This window comes from Schistocerca cancellata, chromosome 2 (genome assembly GCF_023864275.1).
Source record: "Schistocerca cancellata isolate TAMUIC-IGC-003103 chromosome 2, iqSchCanc2.1, whole genome shotgun sequence".
NCBI classification, from domain to species: Eukaryota; Metazoa; Arthropoda; class Insecta; order Orthoptera; family Acrididae; genus Schistocerca; species Schistocerca cancellata.
The window spans coordinates 78,169,829-78,181,903 of NC_064627.1; the positions used below are offsets into that span (position 1 = coordinate 78,169,829).

General features: G+C 42.4%; 1 protein-coding gene across 1 annotated transcript in view; it reads right to left on the reverse strand.

Annotated features, from left to right (window-relative positions):
- The window catches only part of LOC126150994 (uncharacterized), a 31,584-nt gene that overhangs the window by 313 nt on the left and 19,196 nt on the right, over positions 1-12,075 (reverse strand). The window lies entirely within an intron of this gene.

Here is a 12,075-nt window from a genome sequence, read left to right on the forward strand (position 1 = left end):
GTGAAGTGATACACTGGCGTCCACAGCTAAAGCAACATACGGAAATTTTGCAGACTTGCGTTTATTTTGCCACATTTTCAACATTTAATCTAGGTGGTAGTGAGCTAGAAACAATGTAAAGAACGGAAACAAGTACCATGCTTCTTGACAGAGTGTATGGGAACGATGCGAGAGACCCGCACCGCCGTACTAGGCAAGGTCCTAATGGAGGTGGTTTTCCGTTGCCTTCCTCCGACCGTAATGGGAATGAATGATGATGATAAAGACGACACAGCAACACCCAGTCATCTCGGGTCAGGTGAAAATCCCTGACCGCCCCCGAAATCGAAACCAGGACCCCGTGCCCGGGAAGCGAGAACGCTACCGCGAGTATATTGCTCGACGCATTTCTAGCAGTTCTGAAGCCAACGCCGTGAAGTGTTTCCTTCCGTTTAGAAATCGAGTTGAACTCACGAGGGCTTAAGTAAGGGGAATGCAGTAGGTGGTATAACACCTAGCAGCCCCATAAGTCAAACAGATCAGTAAGAGCTTGCACTGTACGTGCTTGGGCATTGTCCTGCAAAATGATGGTCAGGTCCTGCAGAAAACGTCATCACCTCTGTTTCTAAGCTCGTCGTCGGCTGTGTTCCAAAAATTAACAACTGCTACAAATTCGTCGAGCAATATACTGCGCCGCTCGAACTGTCAACACAACTGGCACTGCGAAGAGTATCCCAAGACTTCCACATCGCTGGCAACGGGTTATACACAATGCTGGTGACTACTCTGAATGTCAGTAAAACTATTAAATTATACTGGAGGTAAAATAGGATCCCATTTGGATCTCCGGGCGGGGACTACTCAGGAGGACGCCGTTATCACGAGAAAGAAAACTGGCGTTCTACGGATCGGAGCGTAGAATGTCAGATCTCTTAATCGGATAGTTAGGTTTGAAAATTAAAAAGGGAAATGGATAGTTTGAAGGTGGATACAGTGGGAATTACTGATGTTCGGTGGCAGGAGGAGCAAGACTTCTGATCACGTGAATACAGGGCTATAAGTACAAAACCAGGATGCAGGAGTAGTTTTAGTAATGAATAAAAAATTAGGAGCGCGGGTGAAATTATTCAGATAGTGAAGGGACACTAAAGTTTAATAGTCATGGAGGACTGGAATTCGATAGTAGGAAACGGAAGAGAAGGACAAGTAGGTGAATATGGAATGATGGTAAGGAATGAAAGAGGAAGCCAAATGGTAGAAATTTTCCACGGAGCATAGCTTAATCATAGCTAACACTTGGTTTAAAAATCATGAAAGAAGGTTGTATTCGTGGAAGAGGCCTGGAGACACTGGAAGGTATCAGATATACTATACAATGATAAGACAGAGGTTTAGGAAATAGGTTTTAAATTGCAAGAGATTTCCGCTGAAAGAACCAGAGGTTGTGGAGAGTTTGAGACAGCACTAGGGAACGATTGACAAGAACGGGGGAACGAGATAGAGTAGAAGAAGAATGGGTAGTAGCTTTGGGGGATGAAATAGTAAAGGCAGCAGAGGATAAAGTATGTAAAAAGGTGAGGGCTAGTAGAAATCCTTGGATAACAGAAGATATATTGAACTTAATTGGAGAAAGGAGAAAATATAAAAATGCAATAAATTAAGTAGGCAAAAGGAATACAATCGTCTCAAAATGAGTTCGACAGGAATTGCAAAGTGGCTAAGCAAGGATGGCTACAGGACAAATGTAGGGCAGTAGAAGCATATATGACTAGGGGTAAGATAGACACTGCCTATAAGAAAATTAAAGAAAGCTTTGGACAAAAGAGAACCACTTGTATGAATATCAGATTAAAAACCAGTACGAAGCAAAGAAGAGAAAGCAGAAAGGTGGAAAGAATATGTAGGGGGTCAACACAAAGGCGATACTATGGAAATGAAAGAGGACGTAGAGAAAGATGAAATGGGAGATATGATACTGCGTGAAGAATTTACAAAGCACTGGAAGATATAAGTCGAAACAAGGCCCCGGGAGTAGACAACATTCCATTAGAACTATTGACAGCCTTGGGAGAGCCAGCCCTGACAAAACTCTACCATTGGGTGAGCAAGATGTATGAGACAAGTGAAATACCCTCAGACTTTAAGAGGAATATAATAATTCCAAACCCAAAGAAAGAGTTGTTGACAGGTGTGAAAATTACCAAACTATCAGTTAAATAAGTCACGGCTGCAAAATACTAACACCAATTCTTTACACACGAATGGAAAAACTGGTAGCAGCCGATCTCTGGGACGATCAGTTTGGATTCCGTAGAAATGTTGGAACACGTGAGGCAATACCCTGCGACTTATCTTAGAAGATTGATTTAGGAAAGGTAAACCTACGTTTCTTGCATTTGTAGACTTAGTGAAAGTTTTTGACAGTCTTGACTGGAATACTCTCTTTCAAATTCTAAATGCAGCAGGGGCTAAATACAGGGAACGAAAGGCTATTTACAATTTGTACAGCAACCTGATGACTGTTATAAGAGTCGAGGGGCACGAAAGAGAAGCAGTGGTTGGGAAAGGATTTGTATCCTATCACCGATGTTATTCTGTCTGTATATTGAGCAAGAGGTAGAGGAAACAAAAGAAAAATTTGGAGTAGAAATTAAAATCCATGGAGAAGAAATAAAAAAAATTGCGGTTTAGCGATGATATTGTAATTCTGTCAGAGACAGCAAAGGACTTGGAAGAGCAGTTGAACGGAATGGACAATATCTTGAAAGGAGGACATAAGATGAATACCCACAAAAGCAAAACCAGGATAATGGAATGCAGTCAAATTAAATCAGGTGATGCTGAGTGAATTAGTTTAGCAAATTAGGCACTTAAAGTAGAAGATAAGGTTTGCTATTTGGGGAGCAAAATAAATGATGATGGTCAAAGTAGAGAGGATATAAAATGTGGGCTGGCAATACGAAAGAATGCGTTTCTGAAGAAGAGAAATTTGTTAACATCGAGTATAGATTTAAGTGTCAGGAAGTCGTTTCTGAAAGTATTTGTTAGGAGTATAGCCATTTATGGATGTGAAACATGGACGATAACTAGTTTAGACAAGAAGGGAATAGAATATTTCGAAATTTGATGTTACAGAAGAATACTGAAGATTAGATGGATAGATGACGTAACTAATGAGGAGGTACTGAATAGAATAGGGGAGAAGAAGAGTTTGTGGCACAAATTCACTAGAAGAAGGAATCGGTTGGTGGGACATGTTCTGAGGCATCAAGGGATCACCAATTTGGTATTGAGGGACAGCGCGGAGCGTAAAAATCGTAGAGGGACACCAAGATATGAATATACTAAGCAGATTCAGAAGGATGTAGGTTGCAGTAGTTACTTGGAGATGAATAATCTTACAGAGGATAGAGTAGAATGGAGGGCTGCATCAAACCAGTCTCTGGACTGAGGACCACAACAACAACAACAGCGTGAACCTTCCCCTCTACCGCAGAGCCACTTGAACGAGGGCGGTTTTTTGCATTGCGTCGGTGAACAATTACGATCAGTATAATGAGCAGCACTGGCGTGATAGGGCTTTTGTTGATCTGCACTAGGAGCAATTAGTACGATCACCTGTGTCATTTCCGGCTTTGCTGTAGGGAATGCATGGCAAATTGGAAATCTGTGGTAAGTTCCTGTGGGACCAAACCGCTGAGGTCATCTGTCCCTAGGCTTACATACTACTTAATCTAACTTAAACTAACTTACGCTAACGACACCACATACACCCATGCCTGAAAGAGGACTCGAACCTCCGGCGTGGGTAGTCGCGCGAACCGTAGCAAGGCGCCCCAGATCGCACGGCTACCCCGCGGGGCGAGTGAATGTGTGAGTTCATCAATAACTATTGGGGTATAGGAACTGGTTTTGTAGTCAACGAGTTTCGCGCATAATTTTCATATTGTTATTAGCACAGAAGGAATGGCGCAAATAGACAAATGCACTAGTAAGAGTTATCATAAAGATTTGATGAATAATTTCATATTCATTAATAATATATTAGGAGTAACTACACTCCTGGAAATTGAAATAAGAACACCGTGAATTCATTGTCCCAGGAAGGGGAAACTTTATTGACACATTCGTGGGGTCAGATACATCTCATGATCACACTGACAGAACCACAGGCACATAGACACAGGCAACAGAGCATGCACAATGTCGGCACTAGTACAGTGTATATCCACCTTTCGCAGCAATGCAGGCTGCTATTCTCCCATGGAGACGATCGTAGAGATGCTGGATGTAGTCCTGTGGGACGGCTTGCCATGCCATTTCCACCTGGCGCCTCAGTTGGACCAGCGTTCGTGCTGGACGTGCAGACCGCGTGAGACGACGCTTCATCCAGTCCCAAACATGCTCAATGGGGGACAGATCCGGAGATCTTGCTGGCCAGGGTAGTTGACTTACACCTTCTAGAGCACGTTGGGTGGCACGGGATACATGCGGACGTGCACTGTCCTGTTGGAACAGCAAGTTCCCTTGCCGGTCTAGGAATGGTAGAACGATGGGTTCGATGACGGTTTGGATGTACCGTGCACTATTCAGTGTCCCCTCGACGATCACCAGTGGTGTACGGCCAGTGTAGGAGATCGCTCCCCACACCATGATGCCGGGTGTTGGCCCTGTGTGCCTCGGTCGTATGCAGTCCTGATTGTGGCGCTCACCTGCACGGCGCCAAACACGCATACGACCATCATTGGCACCAAGGCAGAAGCGACTCTCATCACTGAAGACGACACGTCTCCATTCGTCCCTCCATTCACGCCTGTCGCGACACCACTGGAGGCGGGCTGCACGATGTTGGGGCGTGAGCGGAAGACGGCCTAACGGTGTGCGGGACCGTAGCCCAGCTTCATGGAGACGGTTGCGAATGGTCCTCGCCGATACCCCAGGAGCAACAGTGTCCCTAATTTGCTAGGAAGTGGCGGTGCGGTCCCCTACGGCACTACGTAGGATCCTACGGTCTTGGCGTGCATCCGTGCGTCGCTGCGGTCCGGTCCCAGGTCGACGGGCACGTGCACCTTCCGCCGACCACTGGCGACAACATCGATGTACTGTGGAGACCTCACGCCCCACGTGTTGAGCAATTCGGCGGTACGTCCACCCGGCCTCCCGCATGCCCACTATACGCCCTCGCTCAAAGTCCGTCAACTGGACATACGGTTCACGTCCACGCTGTCGCGGCATGCTACCAGTATTAAAGACTGCGATGGAGCTCCGTATGCCACGGAAAACTGGCTGACACTGACGGCGGCGGTGCACAAATGCTGCGCAGCTAGCGCCATTCGACGGCCAACACCGCGGTACCTGGTGTGTCCGCTGTGCCGTGCGTGTGATCATTGCTTGTACAGCCCTCTCGCAGTGTCCGGAGCAAGTATGGTGGGTCTGACACACCGGTGTCAATGTGTTCTTTTTTCCATTTCCAGGAGTGTATATTTTGATTACTTTAGTCATCGATAAACTGTTCGTGTCAAATCCTTCCAACCACATGAAATAACTTCTCTGTACAATCGTCTTCATTAAGATTTGTAGCTAGGACCTTCAGTCATTGGCGTTATCCATTAAAGAACTGCATATTAAATTACAGCGCAGATCTTAGACGTGTGTCCGGCTCTTAATTAGTGTCCTGTGTCAGGGTAACATTTCACAAGCACAGAGTTTCACATGGACTATTGTCAGCATGCAATTAAGACGTTTTTGAGTAAGAAATTCTTAAGGTTATGGATATCTATTACACCATAGTGTATGTCCTACAGTAAACAGTTCAAATTAAATAGAATAGGTAGTTTATTGATGTTAAACATTAATGACACACGGTGAAAGACTAAATCACTACACGCTTGTCCTCCTGCAAACTTTCACTACTGTGAAGTTCACGAAAGTCACTTACTACGTATCATACATCTCAGGCACTTCTAGTTAGACTTAACTAACAGAAACAACTCAGTATCAGAAAGGCCTTTGCAACAGTAATATATTATCAATGTGATGGATATAGAAATATTTGAAACCTCCTTAACAATGAGTCCACTAAAGTAAGTAATATACAAGTGGAATGTTAAAACATGTGCACCGCACAGCATTTCTAATTGTAGAAGTAGCAGCGTGTAGATGATCACTCGCGTAGGTAGTGTGCAACAACATGTTGGCGAATTTACCCTTTTGGAAAAATATGTAGCTGTATATTATTTAACCAGCAATAATTACAAAGAATGAAAGTATATCGTTGGACTGAAACTTTTACTCTAAGATTGCTTCAGTGAGTGAGAATTGTCATTACTTGACAACCGGTGATTTACTGCACTTCAATGAAACTAAAACAGAACAATTTGTCTTACATGTTGGGTGAATGATCGGTTTCACCGCATTATGAGTTAATAACTTTTTCTCTCATCAACATCCACTTCCAACGGCGGAAATATTCATTGATGACAGAAATATAAATGAATTACCAAATTACGTTTACTTATATGTAATAACGGACATACATTAAATTTAAGTACTTAAAATCTATCTACACGTTTCTAAAAATATTACTATGAAGAGTATCACTGTATTTAGATGGCAATAGCGTTGCACTAAATGAGATTTGATTTCATATCCCACGTTTCTCAATAACACAGATCACAAAAACAAATATTCGGTATTATTTAATTATAATAATCCCTTCTTCCAGTCAAGTTGTGCCACAAACTTCTCCTCTCCCCAATCCTATTCAATACCTCCTCATTAGTTATGTGATCTACCCATCTAATCTTCCGCATTCTTCTGTAGCACCACATTTCGAAAGCTCCTATTCTCTTCCTTTCCAAACTATTTATCGTCCATGTTTCACTTCCATAGATGGCTAAACTCCATACAAATACTATCAGAAACGATTTCCTGACACTTATATCTATACTCGATGTTAATAAATTTCTCTTCTTCAAAAACGTTTTCCTTGCCATTGCCAGTCTACATTTTATATCCTCTCTACTTCAACCATCATCAGTTATTTTGCTGCCCAAATAGCCAAACTCCTTTACTACTTTAAGTGTCTCATTTCCTAATCTAATTCCTTCAGCATCACCCGACTTAATTCGACTACATTCCATTATCCTCGTTTTGCTTTTGTTGATGTTCATCTTATATCCTCCTTTCAAGACACTATCCATTCCGTTCAACTGCTCTTCCAAGTCCTTTACTGTCTCTGACAGAATTACAAGTCATCGGTGAACCTTAGATTTTTTATGTCTTCTCCATGGATTTTAATACCTACTCCGAATTTTTCTTTTGCTTCCTTTACTGCTTGCTCAATATACAGATTGAACAACATCGGGGAGAGGCTACAACCCTGTGTCACTCCCTTCCCAACCACTGCTTCCCTTTCATGCTCCTCGTCTCTTATAACTGCCATCTGGTTTCTGTACAAATTATAAATAGCCTTCTGCTCTCTGTATTTTACCCCTGCCACCTTCAGAATTTGAAAGAGAGTATTGCAGTCAACATTGTCAAAAGCTTTCTCTAAGTCTACAAATGTTAGAAACGTAGGTTTGCCTTTTCTTAATCTAGCTTCTAAAATTAGTCGTAGGGTGAGTATTGCCTCAAGGGTTCCCATATTTCTACGGAATCCAAACTGGTCTTCCCCGAGGTCGGCTTCCACCAGTTTTTCCATTCGTCTGTATGGAATTCGCGTTAGTATTTTGCAGCTGTGACTTATTAAACTGATAGTTCGATAATTTTCACATCTGTCAACACCTGCTTTCTTTGGGATTGGAGTTATTATATTCTTCTTGAAGTCTGAGGGTATTTCGCCTGTCTCATACATTTTGCTCAGCAGATGGTAGAGTTTTGTCAGGACTGGCTCTCCCAAGGCTGTCAGTAGTTCTAATGGAAGGTTGTCTGCTCCCGGGGCCTTGTTTCGACTTAGGTCTTTCAGTGTTCTATCAAACTCTTCACGCAGTATCATATCTCCCATTTCATCTTCATTTACATCCTCTTCCATTTCTATAACATTGCCCTCAGGTACATCGCTCTTGTAGAGACCCTCCATATACTCCTTCCACCTTTCTGCTTTCCCTTCTTTGCTTAGAACTGGGTTTCCATCGCAGCTCTTGATATTCATATAAGTGGTTCTCTTTCCTGCAAAGGTCTCCTTAATATTCCTGTAGGCAGTATCTATCTTACCCCTAGTGAGATAAGCCTCTACATCCTTACATTTGTCCTCTAGCCATGCCTGTTTAGCCATTTTTCACTTCCTGTCGATCTAATTTTTGAGACGTTTGTATTCCTTCATGCCTGCTTCATTTACTGCATTTTTATATTTTCTCCTTTCGTCAATTAAATTCAATATTTCTTCTGTCACCCAAGGATTTCAACTAGCCTTCGTCTTTTTACCTACTTGATCCTCTGCTGCCATCACTACTTCATCCCTCAAAACTACCCATTCTTCTTCTACTGTATTTCTTTCCACCATTATTGTCAATTGTTCCCTTATGCTCTCCATGAAACTCTGTACAACCTCTGGTTTAGTCAGTTTATCCAGGTCCCATCTCCTTAAATTCCCATCTTTTTGCAGTTTCTTCAGTTTTAATCTACAGTTCATAACCAATAGATTGTGCTCAGAGTCCACATCTGCCCCTGGAAATGACTTACAATTTAAAACCTGGTTCCTAAATCTCTGTCTTACCATTATATAATCTATCTGAAACCTGTCAGTATCTTCAGGCTTCTTCCATGTATACAACCTTCTTTTATGATTCTTGAACAAAGTGTTAGCTATGATTAAGTTGTGCTCTTTGCAAAATTCCACCAGGCGGCTTCCTCCGATTAGTTTAATTACTCAAATTTCGTCATTTTGGTGTGCATTGACGTACATTAACGCTATAACCGTTGTAGACATTGCATTCAGCTTCACATTTCCCGAAACTCTGTGCCCTTTGTTCCATCGATTTCGCCTAATCGCTCATCTTTGGCCACCACTGACAGTATGATTTACTGCTGCAGGCACCGATCAAAGCTCTGTCATCTTTGGTTCTCTTAAGTCATTAAAATTGGCGATGTGCTTAAACCAGCCCCTGCTATTGGTCTCCTGAATTCCATTAAGCTGATGGCACTGTTTGATCGTAAACTAACGTACAGACCCCGCATACCAACACATATCCATCAACAGGCTGAACACACTCTCGTCAGCCATGCCATGGCCTCCATCCTGTTTATCTATATCCCCTGCCTCTTCCTGCAAACTCTCCCACTCCACACATTCAAATATACCAACACACCAGCGCTCCTCACATTGCCACACCTCTACACGCAACACCAACATCCCTTCCCACTGCTAGCTAATGGTCCAGGTCATAAGGCTTGCAGTGCTTCATCCTCAATATAAAGATCGCCTTTAGCTCGTGATTTTTGTAATAAGCACTGAACATTTTCGACGTGATCAATGAACAACCAAAGTCGGTTGAATTGTTTGTAATAATGGGCATATTTTTTGTTTAAGTACTTTAAAACTTTCTATACGTTTCTAAACACTTCTGAGGAAGAGTGAGAAGAGTACAACCCCCCCACCCCCACCCCGTGTCAGGAATCAGCACGTTGGAATGCAGTTACAACAATAATAACAGATATATCAACAACAATGTACAACTAGGTAATGGCCGCGTCGTATTCAATAGACATCTCTTTAAAATTTAATCTGTGGACACCCCTCGAAGCTAGAAAACATATTATGAAGAAATGGTAGGCTTTTATAAATGTGACAATAGCTGTTTGTGTGGTGAGTTTCAAGGGAATAATCTTCATACTTACATAAATCTAAAATTCCTATTTACTGAAGGCAGTTGCAACTTACCGAGAACTGTCTCGTAGTAGCCTTTCTGCGGCTCGTAGCGGAATCCAACCCTCGCCAGAATCTGGCCGCAAATCACTTTTCTAATGACTTCTTCCTCCTCCTTGGAATTAATAATCACCATGTGGCCACCGTCTTCTTCACAAATACTTTTCGCCTCAGACCAAGTCGCACGTAACTGAGGCACTTTGTAATAACCCACACCATCATATTTCGTATATCCAGCACGAACGTCCCTAGGTGTTCCAGTCGTTGCCACGGTGTCGTTATTGCAGGCATTTGAGCGAAGAGTGGGAACTTCTGTAAACACATCTATTTTACTACAGAATACAGATAAAATGCTTACGCTTTCTGTAAAAATCAACACTTACTTTCTGTTATATATATTTTATCTGTCAGTTCGAAGTTTTGTGTAGTTGCTATCTACCTTTAATTTGTTTATGTTATTTTCCCCAGGCCCTGTGAATGTTATCAACAACTAAAAGACAATTACTGTCGATTTTGCATTTTCATTAAACAATTTTTTTATTCGTCTCAAAACACTTATAAAAGCAGCAACAGATCACTACTGAAAAGTTTTGAAAATTGGTCGTCCAACAGCCTGATTCCGGATCCATAGTAGACAGCGAACACACAGTCTACTTCCGGACTTACAGCGTTCTCTAAACGCAGCTCTTTTGTGCTACTGTCATGACCAAATACAAACACCGTTTCATTAGTGTCTGTTCGCTGTACATTTCAAACCATCAGCACGGATCCAATCGCATAGCCATGTACAACAGAACTGACCTGTGCATATCACTTCAGCTGACGGAATTTATGAGAATGTTCTGTTCCAATACCATCTGACGCACACCTTCATATTACACAGGTTTCCTTATCCTACAGTTTTCGCAACGACCTACATGAATTAATAAAGCCACTGGGTATCATATTTGACCGTCGGGGCTACCCATCAATAACGCAGGCTGCTCTGAAATTCATAAAGTTGCGCTTCAGTATCAGCACTGTAAGTTTATCCCCAGTTGTCCGGCACACTGCGTACCGTATATGAAACTTCGTGTAGTTTTCGACGGCGCTGCGTATGGTGCGATGTGCATACATTTTTTACGGTAGCAATTTCCTGTCTGTCCCAGTTGCTACGCTCCGGGTCAAAAAGATGGTAACGAACTGTTTACGACGTTAGTTTCAGGGCAACCTTTATAAGCGTGGACCACACGACACATTTTACCCACGTGCACGTAGGTGGAAGAGCAGATGCTGCTAGGTAGGCAACTGCTGCGTCTGGAGACACGTGTCATGTGGAGAGCGAGGCGTATGGCGATGCAGCGTATGTAAATATATGTAATTTTTCTGTTGGTCACAACGTGTACGATGGGGCACATTTTCATATGGTAGGAGTCTGATGCTTAGAAGATGACACCTGAATCTAAACAATGGAATTTTAATGCTTGCGAAGTACTTATGCAGCTCGTTGGCCATGGAACGTATATCTCCTTACAACGTTAGTCACCAGGGACGGAATATCGTTGAACTGCCATGAACCAAAAATTTTGCAGACACAAGCACGAGAATGGTGAGGTCAGATGCGAAATCCACACATCGCGAGGGAATACTATCAGTGTTGTGTCATACTAGGACCACGTAAGAAAATCATAATTGTGTTTGCAGTTGTTCTCGTGATAATGTATGACTCCGAGCCCACCGCTTTTGAGTTACGACAGTAACAGAGCTGACCGTCGTCTTCTCCGTTCATCGCGCTTCACAGAACATTCCTTACAGTTTGAACATGGACGTGCGTAAAATTCCAAAGTTGGCTCCATTAAAACTCAGATGTCCACCCTTGCCCATACGGTAGTCATGTTGTTCTGTCTGTAGTACACATAAGTCCTTCAATATCCTTCAACATGTAATAAGACAGAAATGGAAGACACATGTTCAGTCAATAACGATATCAACTTATAATAGTTCACAATATGGAACAAACTCAGTCCTGACAGAGAGTTCACTTATATTTGCATAAGATCAAATAACACAAAAATTATTTCTAATATCACAACCTTTTAGAAAACTGAAGATGAAAATAAGTAAATAACATTTGGATACAGAGGGATGTGAACCCACTACACACTACTTTGCAACTTACGGCCTTCCAACTACGCCACACTGAAGTTCTGCAATGAACGATCTTATATCGTATGTTACGGTCCTCCGAAGAA